This window comes from Tachypleus tridentatus, chromosome 10 (genome assembly GCF_004210375.1).
Source record: "Tachypleus tridentatus isolate NWPU-2018 chromosome 10, ASM421037v1, whole genome shotgun sequence".
NCBI lineage: Eukaryota > Metazoa > Arthropoda > Merostomata > Xiphosura > Limulidae > Tachypleus > Tachypleus tridentatus.
Window position 1 is genome coordinate 192,664,177 of NC_134834.1, and position 26,240 is coordinate 192,690,416.

Genomic DNA, 26,240 nt, shown 5'->3' on the forward strand with positions numbered 1-26,240 from the left:
TTCCTAATTTCACACAAAACTACATGAGAACTATCTTCGCATGGCCATCTCTTATTTCACACAAAGCTACACCAGGACCATTTGTGCACGGTCATTCCTAATTTCACACAAAGCTACACGAAGACTAGCTGGGCATGGCCATCTCTTATATCACACAAAGCTACACCAGGACCATCTGTGCACAGTCATTCCTAATTTCACACAAAGATACACTAAGTTTATCTGCGCACGATCATTCGTCATTCTTAATTTCACACAAAGCTATACCAGGACTATTTTCGCATGGTCGTCCCTAATTTCACACAAAGCTACATCAGGACGATTTTCGCATGGTCGTCCCTAATTTCACACAAAGCTACATCAGGACTATTTTCGCATGGTCGTCCCTTATTTCACACAAAGCTCTACCAAGACTATCTGCGCACGGTCATTCTTAATTTTGGTCTGGTAGACCTGATGGAAAGCAGTTAGCCAAAATTATCAAAAACTTACTTGTGTTAATGTCGTATGGCCGAATATAGTGGGATTCGACCTTTGCTCTTACAGTGTACTCCTGGCATTAACTATAGAGCGCTTTTATACCCGCAACGGGACGCGAATCAGAAACCCTCGAATTTACAGTTCAGGCACTTCCGGGCCATATCAACTGAAAGTTATTGAGTGTAATGCATTTGAGCTCTCAAATGAATATAATAATATAGTAATAAATCATAAGCTCTATTGTTTATGTACAATAGTGTAAATAAACATGGAAGACATAATGAACTCATTCAGAGTTACAGGTTTAAATTTTATGACGTCATAATTCCCGAACTGAACTTATTATTACAGATGTTTACTAATTAACCGATGTAGGTTAACAGGTTAACAGCTATTTTAAAACTGCGTTTACCAGCATAGGACTGACCGTCATATTATAACGCCCACACGACTGAAAGGGCGAGCACGTTTGGTGCGACGGGGATTTGAACCCGCGACGCTCGGATTACGAGTCGAACGTCTTAACCCACCTGGTCATACCGGGCCTAACAATAAAGTAAAGATTGGTATATATACGTATATTATCTTTGATCTAAATGTCTGTCTATTGTCAGTCTGTAAAACATGGGTAGAACCAGGTAGGGGAAACCTCATTCCTGTTTAACAACAGTGTATTTAATTTCTGACTTAAAAAAATCTCATAAGAATTCAAACACTTGTTTGATTTGTAACTTATTTTGTAAGGTCAAGCACGCTAACCACATCGAACAGGAAGGATCTCCCGGTGTAACAGCAGCAAGTTTACCGAATTACACAGATAGAACCCAGAGTAGGATTTCCCGGAATGGACAGAGCACGTGTAGCCCATTGTATAATATTCCTCCTGTACGGTAAACGAATCCGCAGAAGAAAACATAAGAAATTACAAATTTAATTATAATAATTAAATTTAATTAATATAAGAAACGTCGAAACTTAATTAATACTTCTCATTGATTCGTCGGTAAATAAAATAAAATTCCTCCAAAGATTTTTTTTTTCACTCACCTGGGGGGCGTTATAAAATTATTTCAGTTATCCCAAACTTACGTGTCAGGATCGCTTTGTGACCACATATGAATGAGCAATACCTTGGCATGGACAACGAAAAGAGTTCGTCCCATTCTTCAGCGTTAATGTTCAGTTCCAAATTATATCAGTCAACGAATCTGACCAAAGAATGTATTTAGTATTGCATTTCTTTGGGTAAGCCTTTTATGATAACGTTTCTTAAAACAATACTTCATGAATTTAATCCGACGCACGAGTGGACCTTTTGATGGGAAAGGTTTTAAATTATAATTTGTAAGTTTGATGTTTGTATATGTTTTCTTTGTTGTTTTTTCGTATGATACATAGAAATAACCCTTGGTAGTGTTCATAAAGTAAAGCTAGGCACATATGTGTTTGTTAATTTTGTTCATAAAGTAAAGCTAGGCAAATATGTGTTTGATAGTTGTGTACATGGATAGGAGTTACACACATTGGAAAGTTAGCTGGTGCCAAGAGGGATTTTAATATGTTGGAAAGTTATTTGGTGCCAAGAGGGATATTCAACATGTTGGAAAGTTATCTGGTGCCAAGAGGGATATTCAACATGTTGGAAAGTTATCTGGTGCCTCAGACGGATGTGAATTCTGATATTAAAATCATTTTACCGGGTGATACTTAACCATTAGTAGCTTAACCATTTGGCCATGGCAAGTCTCAGATAAATAATTAGAATATCAGTTTTTTTACATTTATTTGTGACAATGCTTAAAGTGTCACAGTAAATCATTTGTCAAAATTCCTTCAGCTTTTTTGTTTTCAAAAACACATGGTGATTAGTTTTGCAAGTTTTCAAATCTCGTATAATGACTTGCTAAACATATCAATCGCTATGAACATTTTGTTTTATTCAAATCATTGTTTTGTGTTTCAAACCCATAAATTCCATACAAGGTAATAAAAAAAATCTCGTTTTGAAGCAATCAATAAAATATACCTCTTCCAATTTGTCGTTCTTGTTTATTTTGTGTTGGACAATGATACAACCTTTCTTGGTTCATTAAAACTTTAAATTAAAGAAATATACCCATTTTACTGGTTTTACTCGTTTCGAAGAAGCTGCCATAAAATATTACAAGTCTTTCAATTACAGACTTTAACAAACAACGAAAATTTAGAATAACGGCTTTTGTTCTTTGAAAACTGAAGCAAAAATAGTTATAACTTATAGAACGACTTCAAAATTCCATCAAGTAGCGACGCTCATAAATATAGATAATTATAGTAATTTCACCTTGGTATAAAAATAAATCGTGCACGAGGTTTGAAAATCTGTTATTTATGCTGAATGGGAAAATATAGCTCACTTGGAAAACAAAAACAGTCATTTTTTAATGACAGCGTTTTATTATAAGCGAAACGTTTTTGCATTTTGCTGCAATGATTTTTTTATAATTCTCGTCACTCTTTCTCGACATTACGTCATCAGTTTTACTGACACCTAAGTCCTGCAGGATATAATTTAAACTTAGAACATAATGGTAAGTATTGTAGTTTTTGTGTTTTTTTTTAATTGTAAAAGGGGCAAAAAAAAAAACACAAAACAACATATGAGTTAACTTTCAGATTCTAGACAGACATATTTTATGCGATTGTAAATTACAGTCTATCATTAGGCCTCTTTTAGCAGAGGCTTTCTGATGACAATAATGGGGAGTTGTCTTGTTTGTTTGTTTGTTTTTTAATTTTGCACAAAGCTACTCGAGAGCTATCTGTGCTATCCATCCCTAACTTAGTAGTGTAAGACTAGAGGGAAGGTAGCTGGTCATCACCACCCACCGCCAACTCTTGGGCTACTCTTTTACCAACGAATAGTGGGATTGACCGTCACGTTATAACGCCCCCACGGCCGAAAGGGGCGAGCATGTTTGGCGCGGCGGGGATGCGAACCCGCGACCCTCAGATTACGAGTCGCACGCCTTAACCTACCTGGCCATGTCGGGCCTAGGGGGAGTTGTCTCTGATGGAATATAAAGTGACTATAAAGGTCAAAACTAAAATCATTTAAAAAGTAACCTATATTTCATATATTATGAAGAACACTCCACAAAACCGAATAACAAATGACAAACTGAATAAATATCATTGCAAACTCTCGCTAATAACGATGTTTACAGCCATAATCCCAGTAGGGTCTCACGCGATTCGGACAGTTAAGGAATGTATAGGGTATAAACTGTAAATTTTATTTCTACGAAAATTTTTGTCTTTTTCTCTATGCTGAAGAGTAGCGTCTAATACTACGAAACTGGCAAAATAAGGAGCGTACAAACTTGCAGAAATTATGAATGTTTACGTTCGAACAGACAAACATACACAAGCATACATATATATATCGTGTAAAAATGCAAATAATTGTTATTACTTATATTAAGAAACACATTAGCAAGTGTATTATTAAAAAAGATCACATTTTACAAGAATCTTTATCCAAATATTTCCGTGTTGGTAATCTTACCAACTGTTTTATGAAAATTATTCTATCAATAACTTAAAATGCCCGGCACGGCCAGGTGGTTAAGGCATTCGGCTCGTAACTGCGGGTTCGAATCTCCGTCGCACCAATCATGCTCGTCCTCTCAGTCGTGGGGCGTTATAATGTGACGGTCAATCCCACTATTCATTGGTAAAAGAGTAGCCTAAGAAATGGCGGTGGGTGGTGATGACTGGATGCCTTCCCTCTAGTCTTACACTGCTAAATTAGGGACGGCTAGCGCTGATAGCCCTCGAGTAGCTTTATGCGAAATTCCAAAACAAACAAACAATGCATAAGTTGACCCAACAAATACCGAAACGTTAACAATGTTAAATACATATTTAACCAAACAAGTGAGATTATGTTTTTTCGTAATATTAATGGTCGATATATTTTTATAAGGTCTGTAATGTAATCAAAATGAACGTAATGAAGGATAAGTGGAGGATTTTTTTTAAATGTTCACAACGCTTTAACTCTGATGATTTTAAGACATTGAATTATTCAAGCTCGAGACGTTGTGAATATATAAACACCAGTTTCTCAAATGTATTTGCTTGCAATGAGGGTTTAACTTTTTTATTTCGGTCTCCGTGCAATAAGAAAGTGGTACTCTATAAAATTAATAGTTAATTATGAGCTAGTTTATCAGATGTAGTTAGTTCTATTATAAGCGTAGCCTGAACGCAGCTAACTATGAGAGCTAAAGAAACTAGTTTTGTGGAATGTGGTATTAGATAAAGTTCAAAGGGCAGGTACAAAATACACGCGTATGACTGTGTGAGATAATATCTTTCTAGTTATTACTGAACGAAGGTACCTACGTTTGAGGTGTATATTTTCTTATAGCAAAGCCTCATCTGGCTATCTGCTGAGTCCCCCGAGGGGAATCGAATCTCTGATTTTAGCGTCGTCCGTAGACTTACCGCTGTACCAGCGGGGAACCCGTACGCTTGAAAGAGTGACAAACAGTTTCTTTTGAACTTTGCTGATGTATAATAGCTATATATTAGCTCTTTGCGACGGGGATGCGAACCCGCGACCCTCAGATTCAGATTACGAGTCGCACGCCTTAACACGCTTGGCCGTGCCGTGCCATGTGAGGGAAGGGAGGTGTGTGTTCTGAGGCAAAGGTTCCCATTCTTTTTTTCAATTGATGATAAGGTAATTCAAATTTCCAAGTACTCGGCATGGCCAGGTGGTTAGGGCTCTTGACTCGCAGTCTGAGGTTCGTGGGTTCGTTTTCCCGTTACACCATACTCGTTTTTTTAGCAGTGGGGCGTTATAATGTGACGGTCAATCCAACTATTCGTTCACAAAAGAGTAGCCCAAGAGTTGTCGATGGGTGGTAAATGCTAAATTAGGAACGGCTAGCTCAGATAGCACTCGGTAGCTTGGCGCGAAATTAAAAAAAACATACAAACAAATTCACCAAATTTCACAGACAGTTTAGTACAATTAACTTTGACTTCAACGACAAGTGTTAGACCCACTACTTTATTTTTTACGAGTAATTACAACAGCAATATATTTTTCATTGCACTACATACGAACAGTTTCAGAGTTTATGCCGTATAATCCACCCATTTTACTACGAGAGGTTTCTAGCCATACTATAGAATATAAATAATAAAAAAAACTGGAAAGAATAAGGCTTTACTCGCTTAAAATTGTATGTCACTCCTCATTGGTTAATCTATTAATCTCTGTTCTTTAGCCTATACTTATTGGTTAATCCATTAATCTCTGGTCTTTAGCATATCCTCATTGGTTAATCCATTAATCTCTGGTTTTTAGCCTAAGAACATATTGTTAGCTTTATTATACGTCACTTTTCATTAATTTAACTTTAATATGGGGTCATTGCTGATTTTTATTAGACTTCATTACATACGTAAAAATGTTATTTTGAAAAAAACAGATATGAAAATTAATCAAAAATCAATAAATTATTGATAATCGATAAGGTGCGACTGTACTTCTAACAATCAAGGTAACCACTCTTAAGATACATCGTGTTTGTGAATAATTTTGCCTGAAAGCTACTCTAACAGTTTTGGGGCCAGAAGGACCAAACTTGACTTGCAGATCTGAGGTGGGTCGAGGTACGCCCTTATCTACATACTTTATCCCTCTTACTAATAGGGGATGGGGGACAAACTTGTTCGTGATGGGAGGTCTAGATGTAGGTTTCAAGGGTCGCTTAACCCGAATTTGACTTCGAATAATTTGTTTAAGACCCCCCCCCATTATTCTGGGAGCGCCATATTTGAAACTGATTTCAATACACCCACTCTCAAAATAATTGGATCAAACGTGACACACAAACTGAGGTACCACAGGTGGGTGGCCTGACGAAGTTTTTTTTTTCTATCGGGTTTGGAACCCCTTGGGGTAACTATGAAAGTAACTGACGAGAAGGGAGGAACTTGATCGGTACATTGGGACTTCTGTGAATCATGAAGGGGTCTTGGAACCCCGCAGAGTGCTGGAACTTAATGTTAGGTCTTTTAAACAATATTGTCAGTAATGTTACACATTAGTAAGTACAGGCCTGTCCGTAATATGTTTTGTATGTTGTCTCTACAGAAGCATCATTGTGAATTTTGCTGTTCTGTATTTTTTTATTTTAGTTACGTTGTCTTTATACCAGCATCACTATGCCAGCCTTCTTAAATACGATTTTTTTATACGTAAGTTTGCTCTTGTGAAGCTATTTTTTTTCACATTTTTTCTTATGTGATGTTCATCTCATCGAAAAATTACATGCTTGCGATGTTAAATTGTAGATGGCGCTTCTATTCGATGTAATAAGCTCGGTTGAAACACTCGACCAGATGACATTCTAGATGGATTAATGGATGTCATCTGGGAGGTTTAGCGACACTTCATACTCAGCAACGCTCAAATTCTTTTGATCATTCTTGTAAGCCAGTTTATTTCCCTTGATTGTTTGATCCAGTTAAAGTATTTGACTACAATATAGATATGTCATGCACCCTCGCTGTTTTATGACATTAGTGTACCATTTCAATATGAAGAACAAAAGCTTTATAGTTGTCTCTTATAAGAATTATACTTCATATAAGAAAAGAGTCCATCCACCACAGAATGTCGCCCTCTGTGAGACTGTTATAATCACGACAGGGTGTTTTTGCTCATTACTTACGCACTGACAAAACGTGCTATGGGCGAGAATGTTTGGTGGCGAAATTCAAACCCGCGACCTACAGATCTTGGGTCTAGCACCTCTAATTAATTTAAACTATGCAAAAATTGCATGGATGGTAACATTTTTGTAGAAACGTTTGTCATCCTGGTAATACGAAGGTTAAATGTTTACAAATCCATTAAAATACGTCAGTGTGGAAATAAGAGGGAAGTCAGCTGTTAGATCCGCGTGCATCCGAATGAATAAACGAGTTCGGAAAGGTGAGATATTTATTAATACACGAGTGTATTGAAGTATCTAATATTTATTGAAGTTAGTTTTTTAATAAAAGAGAATGTATTTTAATTGAAAACAAGTTGAACTTTCTCACTTATCTTTTAGGCATCTCTACCTTTTTCAAAGGCAGCTTAACGACGTTGGTGGTCTAGCAGGCACGTTTTACCATGTTTTATGGGTATACAAGTGTTTCGACAATGAAAAGAATAACATAAAGATTATATAGCTACAGCCTGTTACCTAAAGGCATCACAGTCTGACTGCATGCGAAAAAGTTCACAAGAAACATGTTTCGAAACAAATATTTTATGATGGGAATAACATGAAAACATCTTTCGATTGTTTTGAATTTCGCACAAAGCTACTCGAGGGCCATCTGTGCTAGCCGTCCCTAATTTAGCAGTGTAAGACTAGAGGGAAGGCAGCTAGTCATCACCACCCACCGCAAACTCTTAGGCTACTCTTTTACCAACGAATAGTGGGATCGATCGTCACATTATAACGCCCCCACGGCTGAAAAGGCGAGCATGTTTGGTACGATCGGGATTCGAACCCGCGACCCTCGGATTACGAGTCGAATGCCTTAACACTCTTGGCCATGCCGGGCCAATATTTATCGACATCAACAGAACTGCAAAGAAAAGTTTTCAGGATAATTTACTTAGAGTTTTTCTTATAAAATCTGAATATCCTTAGGGAATTTTTAAGATGGAAATTGAGAAGTTGGGACTTTAAATCTTTTGTGTGCTAAATAAGGGCCTGAATCCACGTGCAACGTTTAATTACGTCAGAAGACCCATAAGGAATTGAATTTGTGAACGACGTTTCTTTGTATCGTAATACCAATGAGGAATTGAATCCATGAAGGATCTTTGTTTGTATTGTAAAATCAATAAGAAATTGAACCAATGAGTAACGTTTGTTTGTATTGTTAAGTCAATAAGAAATAGAAGATATGAGCAATGTTCGTTTTTATTGTAACATTAATAAGAAAACGGAATCCATGAACAATATTTTTATGTTCACGTAGTCTCGCGCTTCCCCCTCCCCCCACCGACTCCATACTCTCAATGGGCAGAGCACCGATTGCTCTGATTGTATAGCTTTGCACTTCACAGCGAACAAACAGAAGCTTACTCAGTCTGCTAGTCATAGGAAATGAATAGAGATGTCCACTAAAGGGCTTGCCTTAAAACATGTCATAGTAACGTAGGCACATAAATGTTAAACAACCTTTTGAATATTTACTAAAACCTCGTGTAGAAATGAATTTTCAGCGAGAAAGAATGGAACAGCTTTGCCCCTGTTTCTAACACAACGGAGAATAAAGTATTTTGACGAACGAGTGTGTGTGTGTGTGTGTTTTTCTTATAGCACAGCCACATCGGGCTATTTGCTGAGCCCACCGATGGAATCGAACCCCTGATTTTAGCATTCTAAACCCGTAGACTTACCGCTGTACTAGCGAGGGGCTTAACGAACGACGCTGCTTATTATCTTACTTACTTCTTTGTCAAGTTCTTTAGATAATTAATTAATTAATAATTAAATTAGCACGATTAGTTGTTCTCCTTTTTCGTCAAATTAAAAATGGAGGAATAATGGCTACTATGCACAATAACAATAGAAGTTATTATGTTTATGTTTTTTTTATTTTTAGTGGTACTCATTACTACAGTCAAACAAAAGTGTTAGGAATAAGGTATGTATGTGTGCTACACAATGGGCTGTCTGTGATCTGTCTGTGATCTGCCTACCATGGTATCGAAACTGAGTTTCTAGGGTTGTAAATCCATAAACATTCCGCTGTACCACTGGTGGAGCACCCTTCGATCTACGTTCCGACATGCTAATTTTTCTTTTACTCTTATAGTGAGAGATAAGAAAAAAACTTTACATCTAAGTAGTAAAATGATTAAAATAAGATATTAATTTTAAAGCTAGGCTTAGTTGTTGTTTAAAAATCGTTCTATAAATTGATATTTTAAACCACAACAGCACCTTATGCTATATACCTGTACGAAATGGACACATTACAGAGTTATAAGATTCAGTCGTAGTCATCAGTTATTTACAGTTGTTAACCAACTAGTGAACAACCAGCCATTAGTAGTCACTATATATACAGCTAGACGGATAGTGAAATTCAAAACAAACAAACAAATATTTGATAACAGTGTTTTTCAGAATGATATACGCTGATAATTTACTGCAGATGTGATGAACGATCATAGGAAAGTGAAGAGGAAGGAGTCGAGTGTCCTGTAAGAGCTATTTCCATCATACATTTAAAAAATGCTTTAAAAATACCTGCTTTACGACGGATTTCACAAGCTGAAGTCGAAGGCAAGCAGACGAAATGTAATTTGGTTTGTTTGGAGTTTTGTGCAAATCTCCATAAGCGATATCTGCGCCAGTCCTTCCAAGTTTCGAAGCGATAGATCAAAGGAAAGGCAACTAGTCAACACTAAACACTTTTTTATCAATGACTAGTGGGATTGACCATAACTTTATAACAACCTCACAGCAGAAAGAGCATGTCCTTCATGGAGGTCTTAAATCTCAGATTGCGAGCCAAGGGCTTTAACTAAATAGGCTATGCCAGGCCATAAGAGATGCGATTTACTAAATATCACATACATAGCTTACCTTTTCGTAATTCTGTAAGTGATATGTCGCAGACCGTGAAATATCTGGTTGATCATAGCCTATTAAAGCGATAGCATTCAATGAATAATCGTCTTTCAATCATAGCTTTTAAAATCATAGCTTTCTTATGGTGAGCAAACCTGGTGTGATTCTCTTAATCAAAACACCAACGCATTATATAGCACCATCAATACAACCATGATCGATTTGTAGTTACGTGCATATAATGTTAAAATGTGCTTCAAATATTTGGACATCTGATACCATTAGGATGAGTACGTGTGTGTGTGTATATGTGTGAAATGTTTAAAGGTGTTTTTATGTTACAATCTTAATCACAAATCTCAGTTATTATTAATAGGCGATCTTAACTCAGTTGAAACCCAAGTCATTTTATTTATTTTCTTAGAAGCCACTCTATATGATGTCAGACTCCAGCGATTTCGGCCACTCCTCACATCCCGTGAAAATCTCCTGCCTCACTTCAACCGAGGAGAGGTTTCTCAAGGACCTCTTTTGTCCAACTTTCGATTTGATGTCGTTCTCGTTTACCACCAACAGTTTTATGACTTCTTGCTATCTCCAGAGCTTGATTCAAGGTTGCTGTGAGTTGTAAGAGGCAAAAAAGAAGTCCTCAGTATCGAACTTAAAAAGATCTTAAGACGTCGATTTAAAACCTTGCTATAAACAAAAACCGACTTTTTCTACTTTCTTATCGTATCTTTTTATATCAGAGCAGTTAAATGTTACAGGACAGTAATATTACATTATTTGTCACCGTGGTTAAGAACAGTACGTGTTTTGATAATAAATATTAATGACATTTAAATGAATGGAAATATAAGAAAAAGACAGACATGTAGATTATGACATTTAACATCCTGATTGTAGAAACGCTAATATGTAAACACAACATCAACTTTGTCAATTTCTAAGCCTTTTGCCAAATTGTTGGTTTTTGTTTTAGCATTGTAATTACACAATGTTGTGTTCAATGCGGAGAATCGAACTCCGAATTATATCTCAGGACGGCTGGTATGGGTATTAACACTTTTACTAATAAAGTAGAGAACAACGTTTCGACCTTCTTAGGTCATCTTCAAGTTAATGAAGAGAGAGTTTGCAATCGACTGTTGCCGGGCGCATGTCCTAAGAACGAGAGTGTAAACAGGTACGGGATTGTAGGGGGCGTTGCAGTATATGTTAGGTTATTAATTAGTATAGGTATAAAGGTGTTCCTTTATATTGGTTTAAGTTTGGTTTTAGTTGTTGTTTTAGTAGGGCTTCTTTGATTTTGCGTTTGTTTATATTTGTTTCCCTACTTAGTATCTGGGTGTTTTCTATGGATATGTCGTGTGTAACTGAAGATGACCTAGGAAGGTCAAAACGTTGTTCTCTGCTTATCAATAAAAGTGTTAATACCAATACCAGCCGTTCTGAGATACACTTTTAGGCTTCTTGTGTTATTTACCATAGCATCCACCTTCCACATTTTTTATAGTTCGTAATCTGGACAAAGGAAGAGTATCTCAGCTTGTTTTTATAATTTTCAGTTTGTATGCTTCTTTGATCGTAATCAATCCGATTAATAAATACAAATTACATACTTCTGAGAAACACAAAACTGCTGTAAAAGGCATACTATAGCTAACAGTGTAGTTACTGTGAGGTCAGAGCCATAACTTGGGCCTTCTAAATGAAGAACCTACCTGAAGTATTTCTCCACTTAGAAAAACTGAACTTTCGAATGTCCCAAAAATGTTATTTCACATAAAACGAAACACAAACCTCCATAGAGAGCTTTCTAATAAGACCGAAAGTGTGAGCTGTTCGAATGAACCATTTGAATCTTACTGGTCTCACTTCTGCTACGAGTGTGAAGTCTTAGCTTGTTGAAACATGGTTTCCGTCCCTTAACCTTCTTGTTTCATTAGCTAATGAAGTTACAAAGGATATTCTGAGTTCATGTAAATTATAAACAAATTAATACAATTATCTTGATTTTCCTTACTGAGAGAGCTGTTGGCCAACAGATAAGGAAATAACGTACATTTTCTAGATGCAAACCACACGAGTCACTCGGTTACTTGACCAAAACAAACGGCATTTAAAATTGCGTTTTGCTTGGCAAACACAGTACAATTTACTGTCACTTTTTGATTGTTTTACTTTTCAATAAAGTTTGTTTTAGAAAAAAAAAGAAAACATTATTTAAACAAAAATAACCCTAAACGTTGATAAAATGTCCATGTAATTTTAGCTCCATTGAAATGTCATGCACATTGATTTAAATGTTTACGGCTATCACTTTCATATCCTATCTGAGGATTGTAATAAATGCAATCTTAATTTCATATATTATTTCCCGACGTTCGGATGGAAATTTTCCTTATCAATGAAAACTAATGCTGTGGAAACTGGCGACGGAAATAATAACAATTGAAATAAAAACGTGGTTTTTTGATGTGATGGAGGTTTTCAATTTAACTCACAGGTAGTGATTTACGATTACTGTTTCTAACTGACAGGTACGCGTCGTGTTTCGTCTTGGTGATTAATTTTATGAAGACGTTTGGACAAGCTTACCCTAACTATGTCCAGTAGTCTATTTAAGCTTCTTAGGTCTTAAGCCTCATGGATAAGATAATAAATGAAATTTCAATGTATTTTGATTTCTCATTCTAATTTCTTTTTGCTTTTTTTGTGGGCACCTGTATATTCATATAATATTTTATATTCTAATTACAAACGTGTCACAGTTTTATCTTTATAATTGTTTGATAAAAATCTCAATTCTTTTTAGTTATTCGTCTGCTGTACTAAAGCTATTAAAATATACAAACTAATTAACATCGGTTTTGAGAGATATGTATTAGAGTATTAAAGCAAATAAATATACTTTAGATTTTCTTTCTATTGATATTAAATTAAGTAAACAAATTGCAAACGGTCAAAACCTCTGTGAAAAAATATATTCACCTATCGTCAAAGTTTTTAAGGACTTCGGTTTAAAACGTAGACAAAATACGATAGGCCTAAGTTTTGTAGCTATTTTTCATTCTTAGATTTAGATAACTTGTTTTAATTAGTATTGGATGAGTTAATGAGTGGTAAGAAATAACCAGACTTTACTTCATGTTTTTGTTACGTTGGACGAGTCAATGAATAATACCGAATAAACATTTTTTTTTTTTTCATATTTGAAAGACGAACGAGTTAAAGACGTAATGTGTGTTGTAGTTATCTATTCAGTTCTTAGTGTATAACAAATTAAACCATTCTTGTTTCAAAATTAAATCTAGAAATGCCTTTTTTAATCTATTATTAATCTATCAATACGTCACATTAATTTTGTAGTAAATTTGTATAATTACGGGAAACAGAAAACTGTATCATTTTAGATTTTAAAGAACTTTGGAGGTGAAACGTCTACCGTTTAACTCTACAATGGATGATGTTCTATTATACTATTAGTGTTCTTTTGTGAAAATGTGAGATACATATTTACTGCTATTCTTATCCATTTCCGGCCTAATTTCATTTCGTTCGAAGCATTACTTGAATATTGCTGAGAGGTGTAAGTAAAGATACATGTGCGCGTGTGTGGTTTTCTCATGGTTCATTGACGTGTTGTTCTAAATATTCTGAAAATAAGATAAAATACATAAATGGTTTCAAAAAACTCCGGCTCACGTGGGTGGGCACGTTATCTGACCTCCTGACCCTTTTAATGTCGTTTTCTCTTCCTACACTTGGGCAAATTATCTGACCTCCTGACCTTTTTAATGTCGTTTTCCTCCTACAGTTTAAGTACCGCCCAGAAAAAAAATACGTTTTCAGTATATCTTTACAACTATTAATATAAAGTGGTATTTCGTAAAGACATTAGTGAAAGAAAACGTGAATGTTTTTTGCAGTTTCGTTATCGGATGGTGAAAAGACGACTCAGAAAGGGAATAATAGCTGTTCATAAAAAAAAAACGATCAGTTCGCAAGTCTCGTGCTCCCATACGTTATAATTACTTGTTTGGGTCCTTCGGTTTATTTTAAAGATCTAAATATCACTCCGTCTCTCATTCATGGACGAAGTCTACAGTAGTTTTACATAATTACTAATAGAAACAGGACAACACAAAAAAGTATTATTATCAAACATTTTCTATTTGTAACTTCTTTTGGACCACCTTGAAGAAGTTTAAGTTGCAGCGACCCCTACATTTTGATGAAAATCTGAAAAAGAGAAAGAGAGAGGGAGAAAGACAGAAAACTTGAAAATAATAAAACCACGAATTACGATGTTTTCCCGTCATTGGACAGCTCTTACATTTTTATAATATATTTGCTTCACAGCAATAAAAGGAAAAAAGAAACGTAATAGGAACAGTGAACACCCCTTTTCGTAAAGAGAGGTCAGCATCTTCAAACGTATGTTTCTGTCAGTACGATAAAAAACAGTTGATACATAGCAATCGTAGCATGAAGCTTGTAGCCCGTTGTAAATAGTTAGCTACATTTAAAGTCTTTTATTGTGTTTCGAATGAAACACCTAAATTGAACAAACCTGAATTACTAACATGGGATCTGCAAGGTATACACTGTTAATATCTGTTGTTATTGTTTATAATGTATTTTCCTATCGTGCATGCGTTCGTTGCACAGGGTTTTAGACCTAAATGAGCTGTTACTGACGAACAGACAAATGACTGTGCTAGAACAAAAAGATTCTATTAACTGCTTACATTTTTTTACGTACATTGAAGAATTACAAAATGGAATTTTAAATACCCACCAGAGGGCTTTCGCCAGAACAAACAGATTCTGTTAACTGCTTACATTTTTTATACCTACATTGAAAAATTATAAAAATTATAAAAAGGAATTTTAAATACCCACCAGAGGGCTGTCGCTAACTCTTAAACAGTTCTGTTCCCTCCCCTCCAGCCAAACTTTAAAAAAAAACAAAAACGAGCTTGCTGGAGAAGAAAAAAAAACTACAACTATGCTGTACACGTAATTAATTTCACGAGAAGTTCGATCATTTTTGTGAAACAAATAATTGATTCATATTCAAGTCTGTTTTTTTAAAAATTCCGAAATTGCTGTTTTCAATGCATTAATAACAACAACAAAAAACAATAAAACCCCTAAAACTTAAACCAGTCCAACATGACTAGGTGGGTTAAGGCACTCGACTCGTTATCTGAGGGTCGCGGGTTCAAATCCCCCCACGTACCAAACATGCTCGCCCTCTTAGCCTTGGGGTGTTATAATGTGACGGTCAATCCCACTATTCGTTGGTATAAGAGCAGCCCAAGAGTTGGCGGTGGGTGGTGATGACTAACTGCCTTTCCTCTAGTCTTACACAACTAAATTAGAGACGGCCAGCGTAGATAGCCCTTGAGTAGCTTTTCGCGAAATTCAAAAACAAATAAAGAAAACCTAAACTCGTGACTTTCAAAATGTGAAACTTTCACTCCTGAAGAAGAAAGGTTAATTTTCCGAAAATTTTAGGGTTTACAGTTTTCTATTTTTTTTATTGCCTTATATTTATGATCGAATGTTTTTCTAAGGTGATGGTTTCTTGTACATTGCACGTGTTCATAAAGTTTAAATTAAACAGCTAATTTATATGTTTAAAATACTCTACATATGACCTTGCCTACATTCATCATTGCCCCCCTCCAGTGGCTCAGTGGCATGTTTGCGGACTTACAACGCTAAAAACCGGGTTTCGATACCCGTGGTGGGCAGAGCACAGATAGCCCCTTGTGTAGCTTTGTGCTTAATTCAAAACAACAACATTCATCAATAGAAAAGTGGATGAACTAAATGATATGTTGTTGTGTGTTCTAAATGGCAGCCCGTGACTAAAGTGACAAAAGAATTATAATCGCAGACATCGAAATCTGTAAGTCTACTTGTCTTAGGCTTAACGTTTACGCCTTTATTAAGTACAGCCGATATTCGACAAAGAGGTAAATTTACACTGAACTGGCGTAAGTTTGTGCTGTGGTTTCGTCAGGGTTAAACTTTACCGTGCTTAACCAATGTACTGCTGATTCGCCGCGTATGGTACTGTCTGCTTCCGGCAGGTGAATGCGAGTGCACTGTATACAGTGTACTGTCGCAAAAGTTCCACGCGCGTTTAAAGCAATTGCAATCAAATGGTTAGCACAATTAAAAATTAAACTTATTCTGTTATTCTAAGATCTAACATTAGACCTTTTTTAATCTTCTATAAGCTCTTAATAGGTTGTGCTAAACGTCTGCTAAGGTATGTTTACATTCGCTTGTTGTTTATATTCGGTAAGTGTGAGCGCATACAAATTTAAATAGCAAAGTGCACTCGCGTTTTCAGGACAGGCAAGAAAATTACGGTAATTATAAAATATGAAATTCAAATTTATGAATTAGGAAACGTTTACTCAGAAATTAAGACGTTCTCATTCTAGTTGGTCATATTAAGAAATATTATTAACATTTAATGTTCCACATTCTACAGTGTGGTCCTTCCTAAACTCCACATTCTACAGTGTGGTCCTTCCTAAACTCCACATTCTACAGTGTGGTCCTTCCTAAACACAACGTTAAACATTCCATTTATATCCCGTTATCTCTTTTTTTTCAAAATATTTTGTCGAATCTCATACCACGTTAATTTGCTTGTTTGAAATTAAGCACAAAGCAACACAATGGGCTATCTGTGCTCTGCCCATCACGGATATCGAAACACATTGTAAGTCTGCAGGCATGTCGCTGTACCAAAGGGGAGAGAGAGAGCAGGTTAGCAGCATTGTAATTGTTGCTAAGCCTATGTGTATTACCTGGTTGCCCCCCGCTAGTACAGCGATATGTCTCCGGATTTACAACGCTAAAATCATGGGTTCGAGTCTCCTCGGTGGGCTCAGCAGATCGCCCAATGTGGCTTTGCTCTAAGAAAACACACACACACAGTATTACCTGGAAAAGAACAGTCCTTTGAGTATCGAACTTTTACACTGTAGTCAGAGATGTTCAGGCTATAAAACTATATAAATGAATGAAATAACAGTTTAAACCTTTTTTTTTACATAAAACCCAACATTCTAAAATAAAACATAAAAAATTTAAACCCGAAAGTTTTTCATGTAATAAAAATTAAATATCACGAGAAAGGGTTAATCAGATGCAACTTTCCTAACTGTGTCGCTTGAAAACACGAACGTTTAAAAATCCTATTTTGGTTATCTTCGTTGCTGCGAGGATTGTAATATAAGCGAAACTAAGGAATTTTTATTTCATAATAGAGATATACACGTTAAAAGTTTAATCAAATCTTCTAAATCTATGGGCTATCGATGGTTAAAATACTGAGTTAGTTAAAAGTTAAAGACTTGATCGTTAAAATTCATAAAATTTATTTTTAAATCTAATTTTCAACCTGAACTGTATCGTGTATGATAAATGGATTAAACAATCAGGTCAGAGGCCCTTACAGTTGTTCTTAATTTTGAACCAATGACCACGAGGAAGCCAGCCAATAGCACGGCCCGCATGAACTTGCCGATCTCTGAGTGCCTAATAACGAAACTGGTTGTCATTTTTGTAATGTGTCCACAACTGAAAGCGCACAACGAAATCTATAGCATGACGTCTCGAACCTTGGATCCTTCGACCCATAGCCAATTTACAATATAAAAGCAGGTTATTTTCAGCTTCAAGTTTAATTAAATACACTGACCGAAGATTAGCCACAAAATAAATTTGTTTAAAAAATCAACAAAAACATCTTCTAGTATTATTTGAAAAAAAAAAAAAAAATCAGAGATGACTTTAAAGCTTCATGTTCGTTTCCATTCCTCGGGTTTCTGACTCAGTTTTCGTTACCTTTAATGCTTCATGTTCGTTTCCATTCCTCGGGTTTCTTACTCAGTTTTCTTTACCTTTAATGATTCATGTTCGTTACCATTTCTCGGGTTTCTGACTCAGTTTTCTTTACCTTTTTTTATACAAACATACACACACGTTGAGTCTGCGTATTTATCTTTTAAAGCAACTATCAATACCAGTGCAATTATCAAATAAGACATTGTCGTGTCTTAAAGACGCATTGCCAAGACGATTTTTCCTTGTTTGTGGTAGACAGATGGGAAATAATCTCATTGATAAAACGGAAACAAAGCAGAAATGCAGGTAAATAACAAATAATGTAAGATAACAAGACAGAATCATGTATACTGAGATTGCATTCATTGTAATAAAATGAATTTGAAGCTTCACTATGTCTTTATCATCTGTATTGTCACTTCTGGTAATGCTGTATCTCTAAGATTTGACAGTAGCACCGTAGCGTAATTTCTATTGCTGTCATGTCTAAAGCGCACCTGTCCTCCCTGATCACTTTCCAAAAGCACCTTGTTTACGAGGATGACAAATTCCCATCATTCGTTTCGATAGTTTGTTCGTGCAGATAACCACAGACTTTGTGTCCGACGATCTAACTAGTATGTCTCCTCATGAATCAGCATGAACACACGTTTCGTTCTCCAAGTGCTCGAGGTACGATACAGTTAAATAGATATGTTGTGGAAGCAACTTGTATATAGATGACGTGTGTCGCTTTTCCAAACGAAGATGCTTCTTTATTATGTTGCAGTGGTTACGTGAATGACTTTTGCCACTGAACTATGTGTTTGTGGGTTCTCACAAAGTAAAAGAAATCTAACTTTTCCTAACATGGCTGAAGTTTGACCTGTTGCAAGATTATTTCTAAATAGTCCTGGTTCCACATTTTGGTCCATATTCTTTTGTTTGCTAGTGCCACTGGGTACGAGGGATATCCTTATCTCGAAAATTATAAATCCCCAACCTGAACACATCTTTATTTCCTCAGCTTATAAATATTTGCAACCGAAAGGTTTGTCTTTTGTTTGTTTGTTTTGGAATTTCGCACAAAGCTACTCGAGGGCTATCTGTGCTACCCGTCCCTAATTTAGCAGTGTAAGACTAGAGGTAAGGCAGCTAGTCATCACCATCCACCGCCAACTCTTGGGCTACTCTTTTACCAACGAATAGTGGGATTGACCGTCACATTATAACGTCCCCACGGCTGAAAGGGCGAGCATGTTTGGCGCGACCGGGATGCGAACCCGCGACCCTCAGATTACGAGTCGCACGCCTTAACACGCTTGGTCATGCCGGGCCTGAAAGGTTTGTCACGTACCAGTACTGAAATTATTAAATTTCAGTATTATCATACCAACTACGAAATACCGAACAACAGAGATCTGATGTGTGTTGTTCCATTGCGAATTCATGTTGGCTGTGATTGTTACGTGACTTACTGATTTGCATATTCAAAATCATTTTAACATAATATACTCAGACCTCTGTAGCGTCATGCAAAGAGTCGGGCAACAAAACTGAATCAATTTGACATTGCAATTAGTTATTTAGGGTTAAATAACACGAGAGAACGACGTAGAAACACTAAATCAAATATGTGAAGAATTTGCTAATAAAACAGTCACATATCGAAACAGTAAAGTGTGTTGAGATTTAGACAACGCGACAGAATCACATTAAAAGACATTAAAATAAAAATAAGTTACTCCAGTTAAGAAGAGAGAATGATATATGGACATATCAAAATACCCACATAAACTAGATAACAACACCGAAACGGCTTTAAAGATATGAAAGAGATATGGCTAGATAAGAAGACACAGTCATGGGTAAGACGTTAACCACACACACACAGTAGAGTGATTAAAAACAGGAAAATTGTTTACAGTTATGCAGGCAGATACATAGACAGTTTAAATCTTTGTTCATTCAGTTGTGACGATTGTGAGAATGATGCAGTATTCCGGTGGTTGAAACAGAGGACTTTTTTCAAACTAAATATGATTTTTGTGTTTTTTTTTCGAATATTCATTTGAACACAATCAGTGCATAATTTTTTTTCCAACACTCCAGCATATTGTAACAACGTATGTTATTATTAGACGCGACCCTGCATGGCCAGGTGGTTAAGGCAATCGACTCGTAATCCAAACATGTTCGCCCTTTCAGCCGTGGGGGCGTCATAATTTAAAGGTCAGTCCCATTATTCGTTGGTAAAATAGTTAGCCCAAGACTAGCTGCTTTCCCTCTAGTCTTACATTCCCTAAATTAGTGATGGCTAGCGCAGATAGCCCTCGAGTAGCTTTGCGCGAAATTCGAAACAAGCAAACAGTTATTAGACGTACTGATGTACTAATAATATCGTATATTCTACTCTCCTAATTGGACGACATGATAACAAAACGTTGTAGAGAAGGCCATATCTGGTGTCTTTTTGGTTTTTTAATGGTTCCTACTTACTGGGAGAGACAAAAATCTAGGATTTTTTTCCAGGTCAGAATTAATTTCTTCCGCGTTTTATGGCAAGACATTTCCCGGTTTTTAATGATATTTGGGGTGAATGTTACCGTATGCACGTCTGTTAACCTGATGGTAATCTTTGAATCGATTACCCTTAATACTGATTTCTCTTTAATAACAATGACTTGTATCTAATGTTTACTCGTCTTCCATTATTAGCCTACGGGCTCATAATGTTACAACCCCCGCGGATAACACAGCAGATAGTCCATTGTGGTTTGTCCTAAATCATGTTAAAAAGTCAATTAGCCATCAGAAATAATAAGACAGAGTTTGAAGTGTGTGAGATTTTATGTATTGTAGATTTACAAATCAAGTGAATGTGTGACATCATGCTTCGAGGTCCTAAACCGCATACATTCCTTTGGATTGTTAGTTCTGTTTGTGTAGCTAAATCCTGAGGGCATACCCAAAAGGTTATATCTTATTTGAATTTAACCAGATACATACACGTACCACTTTGTTGTTTAAAACATTTTTTTTGTGTGTTTACTTGGCAACTGGTGGTAAACCATGTTGACCCACCACATGTTTACCATAACCGAGTCTTCACTATGGAGCGTTAGACAGAGTAAGGAGTCGAATATTTCGGAAATTAACGTTTATAATGTCGTTTCTTACTGGCTAATAACTCGAGGGTCTGGCATGGTGGTCAGGTGGTTGTGGCGCTCGATACGTCATTTGGGTGTCGCGGTTTCGAATCCCCGTTACACCAAACATGCTTGCCCTTTCAGTCATGGGGCCGTTATAACGTAACGGTCATTCTCATAATTCGTTGGTAAAAGAGTAGCCCAAGAATTGGCAGTGGGTGGTGATGACTAGCTGCCTTGCACTGTTAAATTAGGGACGGCGAGCACAGCATAGTTCTCGTGTAGTTTTGCGCAAAATTCGAGAAACAAACAATAATAACTCGAGTATTGACGAACGAGAAGTAACGTTGCGCAACACCATCGGCAAGAACGTGACCTTTGAATATCTAACGTGAATATATCGTGCATGATCAACATGAATTACATAAATATAATCACAAGGTTAATAAATTAGAAGTTATGTAAAGGAAGAATAGATTGTCGCTTTTCTGGAGGAAAGTTCCCCTCTAACAATAGAAAAAAAATCGTTCAAAAAACGCGGGGATTCACTTAACTGTCAGATATTATAGAATGTCTAAGAAACGTAGAGCGATTCTGGAGCAGAGTAAGATATTCTCATCAGACTATCGCGCATGCGCGAAATAAACATTGCCTAAAAAAAAATCAAGTTTTCGAGCTCGTCTTCGTTAACAAATGTTAAATGCACGTGGATTTCACGAGCAAATTATATGCATGTGTTTCAGCTATAGTCTTACCCCCAAAATCCGTGACGTTAAAATTACCTACGAGTTTGTGTGAAGAGAATTTTATACTATTAATTTAGTTTTCGTTGACACACATCAGGATTAAATCTCTTGAATGGAATGGTCTAAGTAGTTCAATAAAGTCAGATACACGATTTTCAACGTCATCATCATGGTAGAACTTAGGGAAAATTTTCAAATAACTCATGATCTCACTAGTCGAGAGTCTCTCAGTGATTAGGGTGTCGAACTGTAGTTTAGCACGACCTATTACCGACAAAAGAAAACTCGCATTCTTCACTTTACGGTTGTGAGTGTGTTATAAGGGCGACAGTCAAATCTCACTATCTGGTCAGATTAGAGTATACCAAGAGATGGCAGTGGATTCTAGATTAAGAATCCAAGAAATCCCTCGGACATCTTTGCGAGGAAACTGTTTGTTTTTTGAATCTCGTGCAAAGCTAAACGAAGGCTGTTTTTACTAGCCGTCCCTAACTGAGGAGTGAAAATCTAAGAGGGAAGGCAGCTAGTCATCTCTACCCACCGCCAACTCTTGGACTACTCTTGTACTAACAGGTAGTGGGATTGATCGTTACTTTATAATTGAAACTTGAAAGGGCGAGCATGTATGGCGGGACGGAGATTCGAACAAGCGACCCTAAGATAACGAGTCGAGTGCACTAACCACTTGACAATGCCAGCCCGCGAATAGCTGAAAATAAACCAAATTATCACTAGAAATGTATTAGAAATAATAATATTTGTTTTGATCCCAATGTCAACATGGCAAAGAAAACGTGGTTCAGATAACTTTTCCATTGGAGTTTTATGTACTTATTGTCATAGGAAGAGGCAGATTACACAAAGGGGAGAAGTTGCAACATTTCAAACATACTATCAAATATTATACTGATGTTATATTTATTACCAGACATAAATAATAATCGAATAAAATGTCTGATCAGTGGATCGTACTAGTATAAATGTGACAAATAAATTTATACGTCGGATGTTGGAAAAAGGCTTGGGGCTGATGAGTCCAAAAAATAATTAATGGAGCTTATGCGGTGCATAATTTATAGCTTTATATTCGTTATAAAATTAAAAGAAAACTATTTGCCCAGACTAGGCCTAAAATTCTAGTTCAATAAATCTATGAATACTAAGGAATACTTTATTGGTTTCTTAAGCTCAGCAAACTGGCATATCCTGATTGGTTTAGCTTTTGATCTATAAAACCTCCCAATTACGGGAAACTGTTGATAAAGGCCAACGGCACCATGTATTAAAAAACATAACAAAAAAACGAAGCAGGGAAGCGTTACTTATATTTAGAGTTATTATTACTGAACGTGATTCGATAAAGATTAATAAGATTTTTTCTTCAACGTACATGCCTGCAGATTGATAATGATGTACTCTATTTATCAAGCATTACACCTGTTAAAGTTTAGAGGAATTGTAGCTTATAATTGCTTTTAAAATATATATTTTGTATGCACAAGCGTTCGCGTACAGTAGAACTGCTGCTAAGCCTAACAAAGGCACTATGTAAGTTCATCCTCGCTTTGTTGTTTCTTAACAAACATCACTACACAGTTTTTACAGACAGTACGTAGGTTTAAACAAACAAGTTAAAACATTTGCCAAATCAAAATAAGTGTGTTGACTAGCTAAGTTCAAAACAATTAGGACGATATTCATTCCCCGAGCACATAGCGAGAGGAGTGTGTGTGTTTTTCTTATATCAAACCACATCAGGCAATCTGATGAGTCCACCAATTGGAATCGAACTTCTGATTTCAGCGTTGTAAGCCCGTAGACTTACCGCTGTACCAGCGGGAGACATATATAAAAGGTATATCAACTAATTAAATGACTACTAATAATAATAAAATAAACACGTGGATGCAGAACATGTTACACTATGTAATAACATTTTTACTTTTTCTTGCTCCTTGACAGAAAGTGTTATTTCTCAATTGTTTATGTCTAAAGTAAATGGAAAAGTCCTATTTTTCTCTTCAAACTTTGCTTTTGTGACCTGTGAACGTATAGCAAAAACACAATGGGAGACTATATTTGGGGACTGATACATGAAAGTGATTTATATTACATTCGCAAATCTTGAAAAACTGTTCACTTCTAAACATTTTTGTATAACTTTAGTATAAATACATGTAAATCTTGATTCATATATTGTTTCATTCAGACCTTATGTAAATGAAAATGTGCAAATTTGCCCGTTTTTACATATAAAATAGGTTAATTTTAAATTTCATTATCCAGGTCACAAAAGCAAAGTTTGAAGGGAATAATGGCCATTTTGTGCACTTTTACAACATAAGCAATTAAGAAATAACACGTGCTATCCAGGAACAAAATCTGTGTTACATCGTGTTATTTAACTAAAATACAACGAAGAAAGACATGAGAAGTAATACAAAATAATAAATGGTTGAATAATGTTAGACGAGATAAAAATAATTCAAAGATGCAGAAAATTGGACAAGGGGTATATTAAACTAACCAAATAGATATTACTGTTTCACAGACATTTACCTCGTTAGATTTTAACCTACCTATAATAGCCTTGTCTACGCAAATATACAAACCAGTTTTTAATAAATACGTAGAAACTTACTTTTGAAATAAAGTCACAGTTTTATATCGAATATTTTTAAAACTTCCAGTTGTTTAGTTATTTAGTCTGTTCAAGAAAACTAAAGATAAAAAAAACAACAAAAACATAAAACGTGGAAATGCGTATTTGCATTTTTAGGCCCACTGTTACAGCTTTTAAGTCCAGCTGTGTCTGTATTAATAACAGGTGATAAAATCATACATATAATGCTTATCTGTACAAATTCAGCAAAGGCCGGGCATCGCCCGATGGTCACGGGGCTCAGTGTATAAGCTGACGGTCGCGGGTTCGAATCCCCTCACACGCAAGTACTAATTGAATATAAAAATTGAAAAGAGACATTTGAATACAAAAGTTATGAAATGCTTAATTTATTATCAACATATACTGAATTTGTTTTGTTGGTTTTTGTAATTTCGCGCAAAGCTACACGAGGGCTATCTGCGCTAGCCGTTCCTAATTTAGCCAAGTAAGACTACAGGGAAGGCAGCTAGTCATCACCACCCACCGCCAACTCTTGGACTACTCTTTCATCAACGAATAGTAGGATTGATCATCACAGTATAAACGGCTGAAGGTGCGAGCATGTTGGGTGTGACGGGGATTCGAACCCGCGATCCTCAGATTACAAATATTCAAAGGCCGAAAAATAACATCAGTTACCAAGCCTACAAAGTGAAATTTTATTGCCAACTGTAAACATAATTTCACCAGTAGAGTTAATTTTGAGGGGCATAACAGTAAACTAATAACAGTTTCGGATTTGTTTTATCACTTTGTAGGCTTAGTAACTGATGTAATACTTCAGCCTTTGAATATTTGTAGCTAAAACATAAATAAAAAATATCATTATAAAAACACTTAATTTCTTCTTTAAATGCAGAAAATAAGTTTAAATTTTAGAATATATATATATATTCTAAATATATCTCATGCGATATATCTGGTAAACCTACCGAAAACAAGACTTATACTTGTAGATTTTATATAAAATTCGTTATAACGTATCTTCTAAAAAATGTTTCGTTTTGTCCGTAACTCAGAGTTTTGTTAAATATCACATATGTCCGTATTAAATCAAAAACCATAGATTTACGTTTCCGATTTCAGCACACCTAGATTATAACACAAGCTCAATGTTATAACAGTTAAATTAATGTGATACTTTACCTGACAATGCACACTATTTTAATCAACTTTGTCTATTTGCATCAACTGTTTGGTGGATGTACAGCTTGGATGAAATTCTGATTCATGGGTGTTTTCTTGCATCACTAACCACTTATAAAAATAATTTTATCACAATAGGTAAATGATGCTTATGTAGTCCTAATTTCGTGCAGTGTTAAGCTTTGAAAATATGATTTTGGTTACAACGTGTATGATACATAATAATAGATTCATATCAGCACAAGCTAGTTACTTTGAACAAACCCCAAAATCATCCTGGCCATTAGTATAGTAAATATTACTCTGAGCAGTAAGGCCATAAGTGACTTATGAAAGTCATTTTTTTACATCAACCACGATACTAGAATGTAATTTAAGTTTAGAATACCTGACTAGGAAGAGAGTAACTAGTCATTAGCGCCCCTGCTGTGTGGCTACTCTTAGCTAAATAGCTGGATTAGTTGTTGCAATTTTTATGCCACTACAACTAAAAGTGAGGAGCGTATTCAGTGGCATATCGCGGTTCGAACGTTAGATCGAACGGAGT